General features: G+C 39.7%; 1 protein-coding gene and 1 long non-coding RNA gene across 3 annotated transcripts in view; both read right to left on the bottom strand.

Annotated features, from left to right (window-relative positions):
• The window catches only part of ppp1r16b (protein phosphatase 1, regulatory subunit 16B), a 94,635-nt gene that overhangs the window by 39,453 nt on the left and 36,570 nt on the right, over positions 1–18,612 (bottom strand). The window lies entirely within an intron of this gene.
• Positions 1–18,612, bottom strand: part of LOC146670534 (uncharacterized) — a 213,049-nt gene that overhangs the window by 186,459 nt on the left and 7,978 nt on the right. The gene's annotated exons all lie outside the window — the stretch shown is intronic.

The following is an 18,612-nucleotide window of genomic DNA, read 5'->3' as shown; positions in this document are numbered from 1 at the left end:
GTTATTGATCTTTTCCCACCTATGTTGCCATGGGGGCTCTGTAATTTGCAGCCCTGTGTTGTTACAGTGTACAACCGGATTGTAAACACGAAGCCTCAGAGGAACTATGGGACTAACATCACTTTGCAGCTGCATCCTCTGTTATTTTCTTATAATGAGAGAGGGATTGTGTTTTCCTGGATTTCAAAATATAAAGGTCCTTCATTTGGCTAGGTGCGCAGACTATAGCTGAATATAAATTGCATCCATCAAGCACACAAAGTTAAAAAAAATGGCCCCCGTTCCAGGCAATTTCTTTATATTAAGGAGATGAAATGTCTGATGTCAAATGGAGTACCTCAATATGTGTCTAGTCATATTAGAGTCCCTGAGGATTCAGTGTGATCGACCACAGCAGAGAATAACAGCCCCCTCGTAGCTAAATATTTCTGCTAAGTAACAAATCAAGCACCGACTGAATGCCGACACATGCCACTGTCTCTTCTAATTTCAGACTGAGTTTAAATTGCCACTAAGGCAATCAAAGACAAAAACTATCTATTAAAATAATTCGATTATTTGAGAATCTTACGACGAACTCACTTTAATATCTCTATTTTGGTCATAGGACGTCTGAAAGAAAGCAAAATATAAAGACAGATGAAGATATAAACGCATTCAGGATAGAACCCTCATCCACTTTATTTACACTTTCCTGATTCTTATTTTACAAATTAAATTGTCTGTATGGGGAAGAGAGGGCTGCCTACACAACACCCACCTCCTCCTGTCTGCATGCCAAAGGGCCCTTGAGCAAGAAAGTGAACCCAAAGTTGTTCGGGATGGTAGACGAGTACCTTGCATGAAAGCTCAGTTGCCAGTGCTATGTGAGAGTAACGACTAAAAGGGGAAAAAAGGCACAATACAAGTCCATTTCCCTTTTTCACTACACCCACGAGTTACCGACCGAGTGTGATGAGTGCAAAGCTGTAATGAGAGGACTTCAGGAGGTCATGAAAGAATATTGATTTTTTTTTTCCCAAAGTACATGCAGGGATGCTAGAGTTCAGCTGCAATCTAGTCCCAAAGTACAGCTGGGAGGTGCTCAGCATTTTCTACAAGGAAATACTCACAGATTTGGTATAACCAGCCTTCTGGTTGAATATGGCCATTGCATGTTTAGGCAAGAGGTGTGACCCAATACTTTTGTTCATATAGTACATTTCATATTCATAAGGTAAAAAGGTTTCATTTCACAGAATATTTGTTGGAGCCACGTGCCTCTCATGCAGCTTTGCATCACAGACGAACACACTAACCAGATCACAGGCTTAAGGTCCCACGGTACCACTGTTTGCACACACATTAATGGCATGTGTGTAAGCCAATAAATCAGCCCCGTCTTTACAAACTACATTAACTGGCCGTTCATTTCCTATTAATGGAAATCAGAATACATTTACCTCCTCAGGCAAGTCTCAAATATGTTATTCTACCGATATGTTGAGCAACAACTATCACTCTTCACCGACCCCGCTATTAATCTCCCTCAATCTCATTCTGCTGTAAATACTACTTCACCAGATACTTGTTGAATTCATGCCGTGGCGTGCTGAAGTTGTCCTGGCAGCCCCACATCTTTTTAATCTTTAATTTCTTTAATAAGTTAATTAAACATTTGTCCACCTATACCTCCATCTATAGGTGTGTAAAAACAATTACACCTTACCGATGCCCATGAGAAATGATTGTGAGCATGTCATTTCTCCTTCACTTTTTTATTTGCAGGTTATCCTCTGCATTAACATACTGTCGACACACACATTGTCTTTCTCATTGTCTAAGTCTGGAAAAGCAATCAGAAGGTGCCAGTTTTATAATAGTGTTTGTCGGCAGCAGAAGTCTGATAGCTGTGGAAATTATACATTTTATAAATATGTGAAAATCCACAAATGCGCATGCAGACAGCGCAGACACACTCAGACACATCAGACAGCGTAATGTGCCATCGATGCAAAATTGCTCTGTCTGTGACAGGGTGAATATGCTTTGGAGTTATGATGTGCGACGATAAGAGAGGTGTGAAAAATAAAACGTCAGACAACAATGGATGCAATCCACTAAAGGAGTGTTGTCACTTAATATTTATGAACCATGCTATTGGTATTTTATTTCAGCTATCATTTAATGTGTATTTTATATTGTTGTGTCTGGCCTGTCTGACTCGATTTGTGTTAGAATTCATTAAATTGCTCATGAAATTCAGATTCTTTACAATTTATGCAAACTGTAGTTTTAATAAAGCATATAAAGGGCAGAGAGTGTATAAAGTATAGGACCATAGACCTTCTAAAAATCAGAGAGAAAGACACAACAACAAACAGAAATGTCTCAACAAACAGGAGCATATTTTATTTTCTCGTTGAGCGTGTCCACACTTTAGGTAGCACAACATGCAGCTGTAGTTTAAAAGAAATGAATCAAATTTTCTACATTTTATTTGCATCAATATTGTTTTGTGTATATGTGACTTAGTGATGCTGTTGTGACTGACTCGTCTCATTTCAAATAAAATTCCACTGAGGTCAAATCTCCGTGACGTGATTTGCAATAACGAGAGACTTCAAAATAAACCCCCTACCAGCTGAAAGATCGATCGCTGAAACACTTTTAAAATAAAAAACCACAGAAAGCAAACATTATCATCAAAAAACCCACAACAAATAACACCCTTTTAGCAACATAAACTAATTACCATACTGTAATTAACAGATAACTTTGTGAGCATTTTAGCTGTCACAGGGGACTAAAAACGAATAACACCAAAACCTCATAACTTTATCTCTATAATTAAAATTATAAGCTCTGTTAAAAAGTCAATTAGCAGCTTTAGTAAGCTTCAACAAAAAACAAAACAAAAACAAAAACCAACAGGTTTTTAACTGAACTGCTTGACTTACTTTCCAAGTTCACTTTTTAGTTAACTTGCGTCTCCTGTGTCTAATTGTCAGAAAACATTGTAGCAGTTTAAAGGACCTGAATGTTACTGAATGTATCCATTTTCTTAACCACTTATCCAGCCAGTGTCGTGACCCCTGAACAGATCACCAGTCGATCACAGATTTAACAGAGACAGATTAACCCTCGTGCAAATACTCAAAGACGTGAGTCGACTGTGCTTGAAAAAAGAAAGTTCAGCAGTTAGGTCACGTCTCTCCTGAAAAAAAGATCTCAATCACAATAAGACTTTTACCTGGATAAATGAAGGAAAGCTGGCTTTTATTCAAAAATCTCACACTCGGATCGACGTTTTCTGTCTGAAAGAAGTTGCAATAATCTAACTATACAGGCAGATCTTTCTCTTATTTCTAGAAAGAACCACATCATCATTTCCATATACCAATCAGCTGGCCTTATAATGCTGAACATACAAGAGCACGAGTGATAAAAACTGGAACACTGAGATGGCTGCTCTACTTTTGATCAGCAGCACATGGACTTATCTCACTGATGGCACAGCCGTTTTATGACAAAGGGAAAGGGGAATTTCAGAAGATACCTGACATATAAACCGTAGAGTGAGGGCATAAGGGGTAAAATGCAGTCATAAGTTATACAGACAGATTCTGGAGTACCAAAAGATTCACAGGAGGGAAAGAAAAGCGCAGAAAGTAAAATTGAGTTGGCGACAACCCATGAATGTGATTCCTATCAGTCTGTACCAGTACCCTGTGGGACGGAGCAAACACACAAACAGAAAAATCTTTAAAAAGCAATCCATTACATGCAGGAATCACCATGGCAATTATCTGCATACCGCACAATCCACTAACACAAATCCCATGCACGTCTTCCTGGGTGGGTCCCATAAATTCCCACTGAGGGAGTAGACGGAGTTGGACGAGATGCTTCCCCAAAGATAAAAGATACATCAACAAATAACGGTGCAGGAACAGAAACCCACCCTTCCTTCCGGTTATCATCAAGTACAGTGTGTGTGTGTGTGTGTGTGTGTGTGTGTGTGTGTGTGTGTGTGTGTGTGTGTGTGTGTGTGTGTGTGTATGCATGAGTTGGAGATGGAAGAAAATCCTACACCAGTTATTTAGGTCCCAACTTTCCTGAACACAGATTATTGATAAGAAGATATTTCCACACAAAGACGCGTGCTCTGAATTAAACTATGAGATATCTACAGGACCAAAAAGGACTCTACAGCTTTCCAAGTCTTCTCTTATTAGAGCTATAACTCCTCTTTACTGCCTAAAGCTAGCAAAATAACATTTTGAAGGAGTAGTTCCAGTAGGTGATTTCGGGATGATAATAATGCACTGATAATAATACACAGCAAGTCAGCAAAGATCACAAGGCTCACTGGTCTACAGGAGATGGAATAAATGAGCCGGCTACGCCTGAACTAAAGCCCTAAGTACTCCACTGTGCATAATACACATACATATTACCGCCGTGCCTGTTCAAAAACACCGGCCAACACCTTCTGATGATAAAGGCTCACGCAGGACTTCAACATTAGCATACCATTGCAAAGGGTGAGCGCAAACCATCATATGAGGACTGCTCATGCAAACAAATTCTCACTCAATGCTCGAATTCCTTCCACAGCAATACACCCACTAAGTGTAAGGTGGCCACACACATAGAACCAGACTCCTTCCTTTAGAGGAGGGCTTTCATGATATGAAAATAGCACAGTGGTGTAAACAAACTGGTAAGCAGTGGTAAGTAACCAGTTCACTTACCACTGCTACTATCTGCAATGATATGTGAATTAACAACATAACATCTATATTTATTTTTTATGTATCATGGTTATTATAAATACATGGTAGTCACCCTTAGTTTATAGTTAAAAATCGACTTTATAGACAAAACTATTGGGCCACACCTCTTCAGTTATTTTTTCATTCCCATCGTCGAAGGTGTATAAAGCCAAGCACCTGGCCATGCACTTCGGCTTTACAAACATTTGTGAAAGCTAAAGCTTGTTTTTCGCTGAGCTCACTGACTTCAAGTGTGATGCTGTAAAAGGACGTCACCATTGCAACAAGTCAGCTTGGATAAGCTGTACATGTGGAAACAATTAAGAACCATGGCAACAGAGAGGGGTCTCACAGAGTGGGTGCACAGTGCATATAAGTGGCAACACTCTGCTGGACTCAATGACAGCAGCACTCCAAAACCTCATCTGGAATTAACATCAGCACAAAATCTGTGCACCAGGAGCTTCGTAGCATGGGTTTCAATGTCAGAGCAGTTCCTGTAGGTGTAGAGTATAGTGTGCAATACGTTATACTGTATGTGACATTACATGATACTGATATTTAATTGTTTAAAATCAAAGTTATTATCAATAAACAGTTACTTTTTGAGGCGTTTCTTCAATTATTCTTTTCAAACAAAGAACATATTTCACAGATCAGAGTCTTGGGCGGATATCTGTGAAATTGGGGTTATCACTAAAGAATACCTCTCAAGGACCTTTCACTTTAACATCATCATAAGATCCACATTTGTGGTTTTCTTAAGAAGTCTTAGGTGGATTTCCATGACGTTCAGACCTGGCAGGTGTGCCACAGGATGGACTGTATGGTAAATTTGGTGCAAGACGTTTTGAACAAATAAAGCAAAACTAGTAAGTGTGCAATTTTTTTTATGGCTGGTTAGCGAATCAACGTGCTAAAATGTGTTTGCACTGTTATTGTGAACATTTCACTAAGGTGATTAAAGCATTTAGCAACAGGTCTACCACGGGGTGCTTTCACAGAGCTGCCAACAGAGCGGACAGTTGGTGCTGTTTCAATAATAGTCAAAGTAATGCAGAAAGTCGACTGACAGAAAAACAACTGTTAACATTTAACAAATATCAGAAAAAGACTGGTGCACGGGTTTCCCTTAGTCATATATAATTTGAAAACTGAAACATTTTGAACCGTTGATCAGATAAAAGAAGAGATTTTCGATGACAACTTGAGCTCTGAAACTTTATTTGCCACTTTTAAAAGTCATGTTTCACAACTGATAGACCAGTAATTCATAAAATACTTGGAAAAAATGTCCAGTTCATTCTTCTTCTTCGTCAATTATCCTGTAGAAAACCTCTTTTTCAACACAGACCTATTTAAAACTGCACAGTTTACAGCACCAACTGTACAGTTTTCCAATACAGCAGCATATTTCAGTTTTACATTTGCAGCTGTATTGAAATTTTTTGTGTTTGTTAAAGCAATAAATGGCTACCTTTAAACATTCATGCAAAAACAAGCAGTCATTTCTAAACACTGTGTGGAGTTTTGAGATTAAATTTTAAATACATGTCTCTACACCAGGTTTGTGCACTTTCATCTGAATATACAGAGTTCTCATTGATCATTTCATTGCATGCTGAATCTACTGAACAGCCTTCCCCCTTAATGCAGCTATACAGATGTAGATCATTCTGGGTTCATTTTAAGACCCTACTTGTTTCAGTTCACAAAACTCTGTAGATCACTGCTAAGTTAACGGATGCACAGATGCTCTTATCTTTTATTTTAATGTCTTTCAAAGAACAAAAGAAGAACAGTTATTAGAATGGATATTCTTACTTTAAGGGTTTATCTGATGATCCTGACTGCCACCAATCCAGTCAGTCTGGTCATATCTCACACCCATTGCTCACTGATAAGAGGGAATCACCAGTAAAGTGAGGATCGAGTAAAGACTGTGGTATGAGAGAGCCTGCTTGAGGTTCAGGTCTGAGATTATTCCTCATGGACAATTGATTTTCTTTCCAGTGTGTCCCTTTTTATATTAAAGAGACAAATATTTGTTGTGCTGCAATAATAGCTGCCACAGTATCTCTTAAACCACACTGATACCTATTAGAGTGCTTTATCCAATATACCCACCATCTCACAGCCCTTTATAAACCCTCTAAAACTGTGATATGAGGGGAAGCCGGTTCTAATATATAAAATGCTAGGCTGGTATTCCTGTAAAACATTATAAAATGATTCAGATTAAATACCATGAGGGGGTTCTTGAAGCTCCATTAACAAAAAATGCCATTTTTCCAAAAAAATTTAAAATGAACAAAATGTATTTTTTGCTATTTCCTTAAAAAAAATAATGGATGGGAAACTTCTCAGATTTTTTTAAGGAAATAGCATCCAGTAATGCGGGCCACTTCCCCATTTCCACTTCACATTTCCCGTGCAAAATAAGCATATCCCCTGCCCCCTCCCAAAAAAGCTTAACTTTGACATTTTTTGCCTCTTCCTGCACTGATTTAGACGAGTAATCCTAATCAAACACATAGCCAAACCAAATATGTAAGCACTTATGCCCAGCTTGATTTTCTTTTAAATAAAAAAATAACAAAATAAATCAAATGAAATAAATAAATTACAACCATCCATCTGAATAACCAACCACCAAAACAACCATCTTCAGTTATCTTAACATATGTATACAAACAACTTAGAATCGATACACTCGCTATAAACAATTTATGATTTCACTACTTGTATGTGAAACATCGCTTCTAGTGATGAACCCAGAGAATTGTGAAATGTTACAGCTGCCTCGAGTTTCACTCTACTCTCTGTAAACATCTTGGAGCTAGGCTTTAAGTTTTCATCTCAGCGGTTTATTTCATCCCGTCGTTGTTGAAATCACTCACAATCTCCAAACTTTCATATGTAACACAAACGTACATTTCTTTACGTGGGTCTGCCACCAGTTTCAGGATGCAGTTCAAAGTTCATCATCACATTGAGAGCTTTTCATTTTTTTAGGCAGTAGCCATGACAAAAAAAGAATCAGAAGAAGAAAAAATAAATACTGCAGCCCTTTATCACGGGCCAAAATCTGATGTCGGGTCTGTTTTTTGTTCTTCACTCCAGGCTCAAGTCAAAAGGAGATTATCTTTTGAAGGATGTAGCTGCTAAACTTTGGAACTTTCTCTCCCTGGACTAAGATATGTGGGCGCCTTAAAAAGCGGCCGAATGATTAGACTGGATTTTGTTTGATACAATGTTTTCTATACTTTTGCATTTCGGCCCTTTATTCGTTTGCAAATGTGTTTTAACTTAAATGTAAAAGGTGAAATATAAATACACATTCAGGCGTGCTTTACATTCCATTCATCTGACAACTTTAAGTGATTATTTTAAAACATTGGAAAACGTTTCACTATGTTTTAAGACAACTGAGACTGAATAGTACATTATGAGACAAACACCAATATCATGGCTGTGCATGTCACTGTGGCCCGGGTCTGAATGGCGTTATTTAAAAAGATCAATAAAGTTAGTTATAGCATGTATCATGCATCACGCCTGAAAGGGGCTTTACTTAGTAAGTTGTGTAGTTTTTTTCAGATCTTCAGTTTACTGTTTTGATTCGCTCACCTCAGCTGTGCTGCTGCATTTCAGTGAAAAGGCTCAAAGAACCCATTTATAAGCCGAGCTGCAAATTATGGATACAAAAAGTCAGGACATATCAGATGAACGTAGTGGAGCATTCATCGGCTAATGTGACTACGGCTTCTCAGCTAATGTGCATCTTGATGAATCATTTTCAGTTGAATTAACAGAAAACATGAAAACATTTCAAGTCATGATAAACATTAGCTAACTGCTAAAAAGCTGCAATTACGCGGTGTCTTTTGGAGAATTTTAGAGATCGGCTGATAAGCTACGTTAGGCTTTTGCAACCACCCCATTTCAATCATTTCTTTGCTGCATTAAAATGAGAATGGAAAAAGGGGCTGATGCATTGCACATGCTCACCAGAGTGAATCATTTCTTACAAATTAGATATTTTTTATCTTAATGCAACCAAATAGCCCCAAACGATGTCAGTGCAGCAAATGAACAGTTACTTTCCAAACACAGGCATTCAGGCAGCCAGGTAGCCGTTTCTGTCTTCCTGTCAGCTGTGCAGAAAAGTAGGCCACTCTGCACGTCCATAAGTAGCAGCTAAATGACATTGGTTTTACTAGGACGTTAGGAAAGAAGATCATTAATATAATTAGCATTCCGCTGTGTGTTATAATTATCCTCCACATGATGAGCTATAAAGCGACTTTAATTGTATGTTACGCTGCCTTAACAGATGTAGTTAGATAGCACCGCGGGGAAAGCAACAGAAAGACCAAACAAACTGTGGATCGGGATGCAGAAGGTGCTCGCAGGGTCTCGGTGAGCAAACTAAAGCTGGAGCAGAATAAACAGATCATTCTCCACTGACCTCAAGTTTTGGTTTTGGAAACACTGCACTGAATGCACTCAAAAGCTGAACAAACACAGGCATGCGATAATGTGATTAACAGACAAATCCTTCAGGTGGTCCACTAACATGATGAACCCAGAATTTAATCCCACTCCCATCCTGTGGTTAGCAAATGTTAGCTGGAGCTATAAAAAATTGCTAACATCAGCAGACAATCACAGCACTGATGTTTAAACAGTGTAACATCTTCACCTTCTTATTTTGAAGAATTAGCATGCTCTTTGAGTTACATTTTGGAAATGAAAGCACCAAATGACAAGTTAATGGTTTCGCCAAAACCAGTGGTATACGTCGATGTATACGTCAAGTATTGCTGTTCTCTATCACACACTTCCTGTCTTTTTCTCCACCATCCTTGTCAGGAATAAAGGCCTTAAAAATTTTTAAAAAGCTGGAGGAGGGGAAGCTGTGTTATTCTATAACAGATCTACAGGTATGTGGGCCAAAGTAGAGGATTAAACTACGATAATCATAATAATCGCTTTCTCCATGAGAGCTCATATGATGTACCGAGAAAACCAACCAAACGAGGCTTCATCGTGAGTCACATCACATCCAGTGCAGAGACAGATGGGAGAGAGGCACAATCATTTAAAAAGCTTCCAGAACATTTCAACTGATCCCCCTCTCCAGATAGATCCCCAACCTCAAGCCAAGCTGCCCTAAACCACCACGTTGGTAGCAACTGCTACTCAGTTCTACTCAACCATTCCTGCAAATACACTGACATAACTGAGAAAAATTCTACACGTGGAGGTCACAAATTCATATGATAAACATGCGACGGTCTGATGACTTTATGACACACACAAGAAAAGAAAAAAATCTACACGCACTAATTGTAATTGTCACTCGCTCTGTTTTTTATCCATAGCTGCTGTGCTTTCCCTAGACATTGTTTAAAGTTTATTCATAACACTTCACATGTGCCATTCCTTAAACTGACACTTCCCAGCTCCACTTTCTCTCGAGCAGGAGAGGATGGATGACCTACAAAGACGTTCACTCCCTCGTGCACTCGTCTAAACATTTTCTTAGCCTACACAAGATTGTCCAAAATGAGATACGGTCTCATTACTGGTTTCATTTTAACACAGACTTCAGTCATGCAGATGAGTTATCAATAACTTAACGGCTTCCCAGCCTTATGGATGAGACTTAATTATCGGTTTGCATCATCAACCTTTTAATTTCTCATTCCTCCACCTCTTTTCATAAGGGTGGCGCCCACAAACATCTAACTAGCCTGGAAATGAACTGAGTGGTTCAAATGCCAACTTTTTACTACAAGAAAAGAATTAGTCAATTCTCAAGAGTTGATTTTACTTCCAATGTTACACTTGCCGATTATTGTTCCACTGAGGATATCTGAGGCTTCTTCTCTGTATTGATTGGCACATCCTCAGGCTGTAAACAGCTGCAGCGGTTGCCATTTACTCATCGCAGCTCAGCTCCATTTCTCCTGTTTGGATTTATGGCTTCGGTAATACCTCATATAGACGGCATGACGGTGGGCTGTGTTCCTTGAAACCTTTCAAAATGTATTTAGCTTAATTTTTAAAAACGTGAAATACTGTCTAGATTCAAAAACACATCAGGCTTTACCTTCTGCATGGATAACATCCTCTGACTTTCAGCACGTGCAATTAAGAAGCTACTCAAGATGTTTCTGGGATTTAACATTATCGGTTAGGGCTGAACGATTATGGAAAATAATCTAATTGCGATTTTTTGCCCCAATATTGCGATTGCGATGCGATATGCAATTATTTTTTTAAGGTATTTGTCTTCTGTATTATTAAACAAAGACAAGCAATACATCATATAGTATGGCCAATACTATATTACATTAATTTTAAACTGTTCTTTCCTGGAAGACAGACCTCTGTTATGATAACATGAGGTGATGCATGAATTGATGACTGACATTTTTATTTAACTTCTTCAATCACAACAGTATATTTGAACATACACAATAGTTTATTTTTAGCTTACAAACATCTGAGCATAAAGTGCTGACAAGGAACCCTGGTGTAAACATTAAAATGAAAGTCAGTACAATGTGCAGATTGCAGAAATATACATAAACAAAATCAGTGGCTTTACCACACTCAGTTTTTCGACATCTGTGAACTACTAGACAGTCATTCAATTAAAAAATAATATTAAATAAATAAAACTAATAAATAAAAAATACACACATCTTACTGATCTCTGCAGTCAGTAACATTACACATAAAGTGCAAACATAATAGCAATTGTATAAACACACACACAAACACGCCTTTAAAATTTAAAGGCGTGAAATTGGACGGTCTAGCCTTCTGATTAGCTAATCAGAAGGCTAGTTCTGATTAGCGTCACCGCTGTCTCGGTGGAGTTTAATAAACTCGGCCGTCTGCTTCTTGCTATCTAAAATATAACCAGACACTGGCGTAAATTCTCGACTGTCTCATACTTCTGTTTAATAAGTTTTCTGTTTGACGTTTAGTCAGCTGTGTGAAAACCAAGGAGGAACCCACCCGGGGGATTAATAAAGTTTTATTTTATCTAATCTAATAACTTTAATCTCAGCCAAACCGATTTACTCACGAACAAACAAAACACTGAAAAAAGCCCAACAATAACATTTTTAGGTTGTCTAAGTGACTTATATATTACGTTTAACCCGAGCAGCGAAACTCCGCGGTGATCTGAAAATGATGTGCCGGGAGTTGTGCAGTTCTCGGCCGCATCAGTAACCCTCGAGCTCCCGGCTAGCTGTCGAGCTGGTGGGTAGCAGACGCCTCTGAAAACGTCGAAGCACTTTTGCAAATATGGGATATCTTGATAAACCGAGCAGATATTTGATGTTTACACAACTACTTTCTCGCCTGAAAATATTTTAAAAGTTTATTTTGTGACCCAGAAAGATTAGTATGAGTAATTTTAAAACTTAGTAGCGCCCGCCATTGTTGGAAACTGGAGTTTGGCTGGGCCGCGCTATGAATTCTGGGATATGGTAGTAATTTGGACAGCCTTCGGCGCGTCGCTGTGACGTAATCGGTCTACAAATGCGGCCTCAGGAGGATGCAGCCCATGAATTTGGACATGTCCAGAGTATAATCGCAGCCTTTGCGGTTAGAAAATTGCACTTGATCATGTCGCGATATTATCGCAAATGCGATATATCGTTCAGCCCTATTATCGGTCTAAGTGTTGTTAATGTGGCTGCCCCTTTTTGATTTGTTGCGGTCTAATCCTTGTTGGATAATCCAGAATCCTATTGAAGGATTTATGGTGGGGGCCTGTTTACTCACTGTGAAGGTGGGCATGTGGAGAGACAACCTAAGATATTATGAGGTGGCTTAGAAGAAGCGAGGGAGCAGCGGGATGCTGAACAAGCACTCGGGGGATTGGCAACGGTGGATCAACCTCGATCCACATTGATGCTTAAACGCCTTCAGCGAGCCACCGTGCAGGCAGGTGGGCTTCAATCACAGCCACTGATAAGATGCAATCCTGCTGCTGGATTTATTTGGAGCTCTGTTCCAATTTCACCATTTAGGATCCTAAAATGTTTATTTTCCCTATTTTTCTTCCAGCTGTGCTTCCTGTTATCTCCTGGTATATTTCCATTAAGATGGCTTCAGCAAATACAATACCAGCAGTGCTATTCCAACTCTTTAATATCAGACTAAAATATTCTGATCTGACAACACTATCACTCAACAGCACATGTGCACTTTCCAAACCTGTAACACCGTGGCTATGATGAAACAGCAGTTCATCTGATCATTAACACAAATATCTAATCAGCCAAGTCAATGCCTGCAGGCTTGCAGACGTGGTCAAGACGACCTGCTGAAGACCAAACCGAGCATCCGAATATGACAGGAAGGTAATTTAAGTGACTTTGAACGTGGCGTGATTGCTGATGCCAAACAGGCTGGTCTGAGAATTTCCAAAACTGCTGATCTACTGGGATTTTGCACACACCCATCTGTGTGTTTACAGAGAAAAGGTCTGAAAAAAAGAGAAAATATCCAGTGAACGGCAGTCGTGGAAATGCTTTGTTGATGTCAGACGAGAGGAGAATTGTTCAGAGGAGAGCGCTTTGAGCTAAGAGGAAAGCAACAGCAATTCTAATCACCGGTTGTTACAACCAAGGCAGAAGAGCAAAAAGTTGAAGCAGGTGGGCGACGGCAGCAAAAGACCACACCAGCTTAACAACAGGAAACTGGGGGCACAATTTGCACAGGCTCACAACGATTGGACAAAAGAAGAATAGAAAACATCTCCTGGTGTGACGAGTCTCAATTTCTGCTGCGACATTCAGATGGTACCATCAGAATTTTGTGTAAACAACATGAAACCATCCAGCCCGTCTTCTATCAGCAGTTCAGCCTGGTGCCGGTGGTGTGATGGGGTGGGGGATATTTTCTTGGCACACCTTGTGCCCCTTAGCATCGTTTAAATGCCACAGCCGAGCTGAGTATTGTTGCTGACCATGTCCATCGCTCTATGAACACAGTGTGCACATCTTTTGATGGCTGCATCCGGCAGCATAACATACTATGTCAAAAAAAAAAAAGAAAAAAAAACTCTCATCACATCAAAGTAGTTTCTTGAACATGACAAGTACTACACTCAAATGGCCAAAGTGGCAGAGGAGATTGATGTACAGCTGACAAATCTACAGCAACTGTGTGATGCCATCATGTCAATGTGAACCAAAATCTCTGAGGAATGTTTTCCAGCACATTGATGGATCTATGCCGCAAAGAATTACAGCAGTTCTGAAGCCAAAACTAGGTATTAGCCAGGTGTACCTAAAAAAGTGGCCTGTGAGCTTTTCCTTTCAATAAATCTCAAACGTGTGTTGTCTACGGTTTAGTCCACCCACGCCAGATGTACTTAAGGTCAAGTTAACCTAGTTGCCACAACCACATCCGACGGCCTCTTGCATGCTATGCCACGGAGCTGCAGCAGTGATGATGCAAAATTTGTGCCTTTGCAGCTGAGTAGCTTGGGGCCAAGGCTGCGTGGCCCTCTCTGCCTGCCTCAGTTACCATGGAAATAAGAGTTAACTTGAGAGTTGGGGATCTCCCGAGAGAATTGACTGATGTGAAAGAGGGAAGAGGAGGGAGATCTTAGCGAGCCCATTGGCAGCCTACCGCTTAATAACCACGGTTCAGTTAAGATGTGCCTAAAATAGGAAAGAACAATGATGTAATATGTAATTCCACGTATAATAATTTAATTTTGCATGCAAGTTTGCAAAAAGGTGCACACATGAGAAAGAAATCCAAGTGAACAGAAGAGAAGTGTGCTGTAGTGAAAGTAACAGGCACAATGTAGCAGAGGTACTCAGTGGTCAGTTCCAATCAATAACCCTTTGTTGTTGTGCAGCAGTTACACAGTGTCCGAACACGAGACCAAACAAGCCAAAATTCAGATAATTCCTCGCTCCAGTGCATCCTTCCCTTCTGACTGGACCAATTCCTGACACCATATCACAGACGTTCATCCTCAGCACAGCCTCATTGATGTGTCCAGCACCATAATGTTGTTCCTACTTCTGCATCAAGCATTGTGAATTCCAAATTATGTCACATGACCAAGATGATTCAGCCCCCCCTGCCCGAAAGCTTCGCCCAGGCTGAGGCACATGAACAGAGAGGAGACAGCAGTGCCACTGTTGCTGCTCTCCCTAGCACACAATGCCCGAGGAGCTCCGTCTGACGAGTCGAAGAAGACAAATCCAAGGGAAAGAGAAAGACAAGGGCAGCAAAAGATAATGACAACGATAAGAGAAAGATCAGAGTTTTGTTAACCTGCAGGTAGCCTGAGAAACCACCCTAACCACAAAAGGCCAACCAGGAAAGAAAAGGAGGAGGAAAATACATCCAAAATTTCAACACTCCTGCAGTTCAGATGTTAAAAAAAGAAAAAAGAAATTCAGCTTTTTAGAATCCACTGAAGTCAGGCGAATGAAACTAGTCCTCCTAATCACAGGAGCATTTGATAGATGCCACCCTCGCAAGGCTACGCCTCATTGTCGCAGCTCTGCTCGTAGCAATGAAATGCCAGATCCCACTTGAGTAATCAACCACTCCAATGTCACATAAAATCAACGATTATGAGGATGAAGAGGCAAAAAGGAAGGGGGGTGGGGGGGGATGCAAAGAGCCAATGGTGAAAGAGCCTTGATTTAGCCTCGAGTAAAGTAGCATATTTTCAAAGATGCAGGGATAGTTTAAAAAAAAAAACCTCGTCTCAGTCAATGAATAAATGAACAAAGCATAAAAGTGCCATATGGACCTTTATGATGCAGATTAGATGAAGTGAATGCAGAAGTTTTGCTTGACAGATTTAACCGTGTGATGACTAATTAAAAGTCTCACAGCGTAGCCAACACCGTTCTATTGCATCAAGATGAATTATTATCCTTTAGGACTGTAACTTTAAAGCAAACACAAAGTGACTGTTTCATAATAAGGCTTCCAATCTACCAAACTGATCAAAGAGTCCACCTAATATAAAATCATAAAACAGAAAATAGACAGAAGTTAGCAGTAATTATTTTTCTGTCCACTAAATAAGCAAATATTAGACACAAATATCGCACAACAGAGACACTTATTCACAGATTTTCACATTATTGGTTACAATGAAGCAACTCAAGCATATCAAACAGACGTCAGGACAGAGCAGTAACTGTTGAGGGATACATGCAACGCCCGTGTCCTAACAGACCGCTCACCCTTTTAGTGACCTGTGTTTCAGCACATGATGCACGACACCGGCTGACCGGCTTACTCCACAGATGTCACAGGTCATCCCCGGCTTAACTGAACATGTGAGTAAACAACCTCATGTTCTGGGTTAGTAGTTAGTCCTGAGTAGAAAAACAAAAGAGCCAAAATTTTCCTTTTTCTTTTTTAAGTAGAGTTTGTGTTTAACATCAAATATCACAGATCCTTACTATTAAATAAAAAGAAATCCAGGGGGAAAAAAGAACAAGCAAATCCAGGACACATTAAAGTCTACATGCCTCTAATGGACGGCTAAATCGCTTGTCATATCACTGGTCTTATATCACACCTAGTGGTTTATAAAGCATTTGAAAGCAGGGATAGGTAATAAGCCTCGGGCAGCTTTTAGTGGCTGGTAAAAAAGTTCATCCTTTTATGTCTGTGAGAGCAAATCATCAAAGTTTACCAATTCTCTTTCGTCTTGGCCCGACATTATCACAGCAATCTAACACAGAGCAGTGACATTAATCTCACAGAGTGACCTACATCATCACTGCACATTTATTTTTTCATGGCACGACCTGTGAGCAGTTCCCCTTCATCTGCTCAGCTCATTACCCTTTCATCTTGACGAAAATACACGTTAATGACACCATCTGTTGATCAGAGTTAGTCTGGCTAGTCTGGAGGTTATTTTTATTCCCTCGCACTATAATAACTTTTTTGATTGTTTTTTTTTCTTTCTAAAGAAAGTGACACGAAGTAGATTCATCCACTGTGTGTGATCATGAGCATCCATGCAGTGAGGCAACAAAAGGCAAAACAGTCAGTCCATTTAACCCACAAGACACCGAGCTGCTTTCAAGAGTAGAGTTATTTATGGTAAATAGTGGCAGGAGACTGAAATTAATGCGACCATGTGCAATCAGGTTTTCTTTAAAAGAGTTGCGTCATAGACAGCGACCAGGTTTGTGATCATTTGCAGTCCATTACCATCTTCAAGCAACTTTGTCGCATCAAGATGGTGACAGAAATGCAATAAGACGAGTCAGTCTGTTATCAGTCTTCTATCGAATGTGGTCCAGTCTAGCTGCTTGGTAACCTGTGTGTGTGATTATATAGGAATATAACCAGAATACAACCAGTATTGACTGGCAACCAGTCAAGTCTATTGAATAATTTCACAGCATATTACAATAAATCTGTATTAGTCTGTCTTAGGAATCTGTGTGCGTTTATAAAAACATATGACAATCATTTACGAACCTTCGTCCAGCTGTCTGACCACATCCGGTTGAAGTTGGACTGCAACTGTTTGGAGACAGGCTGCTAAAGTGGTCAACCGGTGGTTGAGGATCTTACACTCTTAACCTCTAAGCAATCACTAGGCACCAAGCCATCCTATTAACATCAGATATTTTTAGATCCATTTCTACTCTAGTGTCACTGAGTCATATGGCAGATATTCTTAATTAAATGTGACTAATTATGGTTTTCAATCATTTTCATGGCAAAAGAGTTTACAAAAACCCAAACTGTATCATATAAGTTGTGCAGAAACACTCGAGGCTTCTGCAGCGGTAAATCCCACTACATAAAATCTGTTTAGCCACGGTTCACTCCAAGACAATGCAGTGATTAGAAGAGGAAAAATGCAAATACAATCAAAGCCTATAATAAAAACTAAAGAGCCACGCTGGCCATTTGCTCCTGCTGTCTGAAATGCCTTTACATTGCGATGTGTTCATCTAATATTTTGAATCCAAGCACTGTGCTGCCAAAAGTCATTCAACCACCTTAAATCATTTAGAACAGATTTATTTTCTAAGAGCAGAAGTTCACTGGATGTGAAAATCCAACACAAAGCTTCTTTTAACCATCTGGGCTCTTCAATTTCTTATGTGCTCCGATAGAAAGAGTTGGTTGGTGTGTGAAACCAGATGTAGAGATGAACCAGTGTGTAGTTTGTTCCTCCTATAGATAAAAAATAAAGAATGAGAGAAAGCTGGAAACAGTGAACTGAGGAGTGTGATAGAAAGAGACTGAACAGATATTACTGTTAAAGGTCACTCTTCTCTTGACAAGCGGTGACATCTGATGTGAAGCATTTATGTGTGTGCTGCCTTCTTTTTTTTTTAATGGCACTCTATTGCTGCCATATGCCTGGGAGCAGCTAAGCCTGGCCGAGGCCTCTGAGGGGAAGGCCTTATGAGTCTAATAAGACAGCAGAAGAAGACAAAAGCTCCTCTGAGACCTAATTTGCAAACAAATAAATACGAAGAGAAAAGAGACGAGGGAAAAGCCACATGTGAATTCTCCTGCAGGAGTATTTTTCTATCCCGAAATCCACATTTATTCCTCCTCTTTGTTTTTATGGTGATATGGCAGAAGAAGAAAAAAAGGTTGTGAACCAAGAGCAAAAGCCGCATCGCTAAAAATGGAACGTGGATTTTAAGTGTGGCTTTTCAAACTCTGAGTTACAAGTTATGATTTTCAGTAGGGAATAAGTGGTAATTAGCGTGCTGGGTGTTGCCACGTGAGTGGGTGTATAAATAAATAGAGCTCAGGGGTGGGAAAGGCAAAGAAGCTGCAAAACACAACCTGG

The sequence above is a fragment of the Rhamphochromis longiceps genome, linkage group LG5 (assembly GCF_057381845.1).
Source record: "Rhamphochromis longiceps isolate RC_006_pf linkage group LG5, R_longiceps_female_GT1.1, whole genome shotgun sequence".
NCBI lineage: Eukaryota > Metazoa > Chordata > Actinopteri > Cichliformes > Cichlidae > Rhamphochromis > Rhamphochromis longiceps.
Note: the sequence above shows the minus strand (reverse complement) of the source record. Positions and strands in the feature narration are given on the sequence as shown.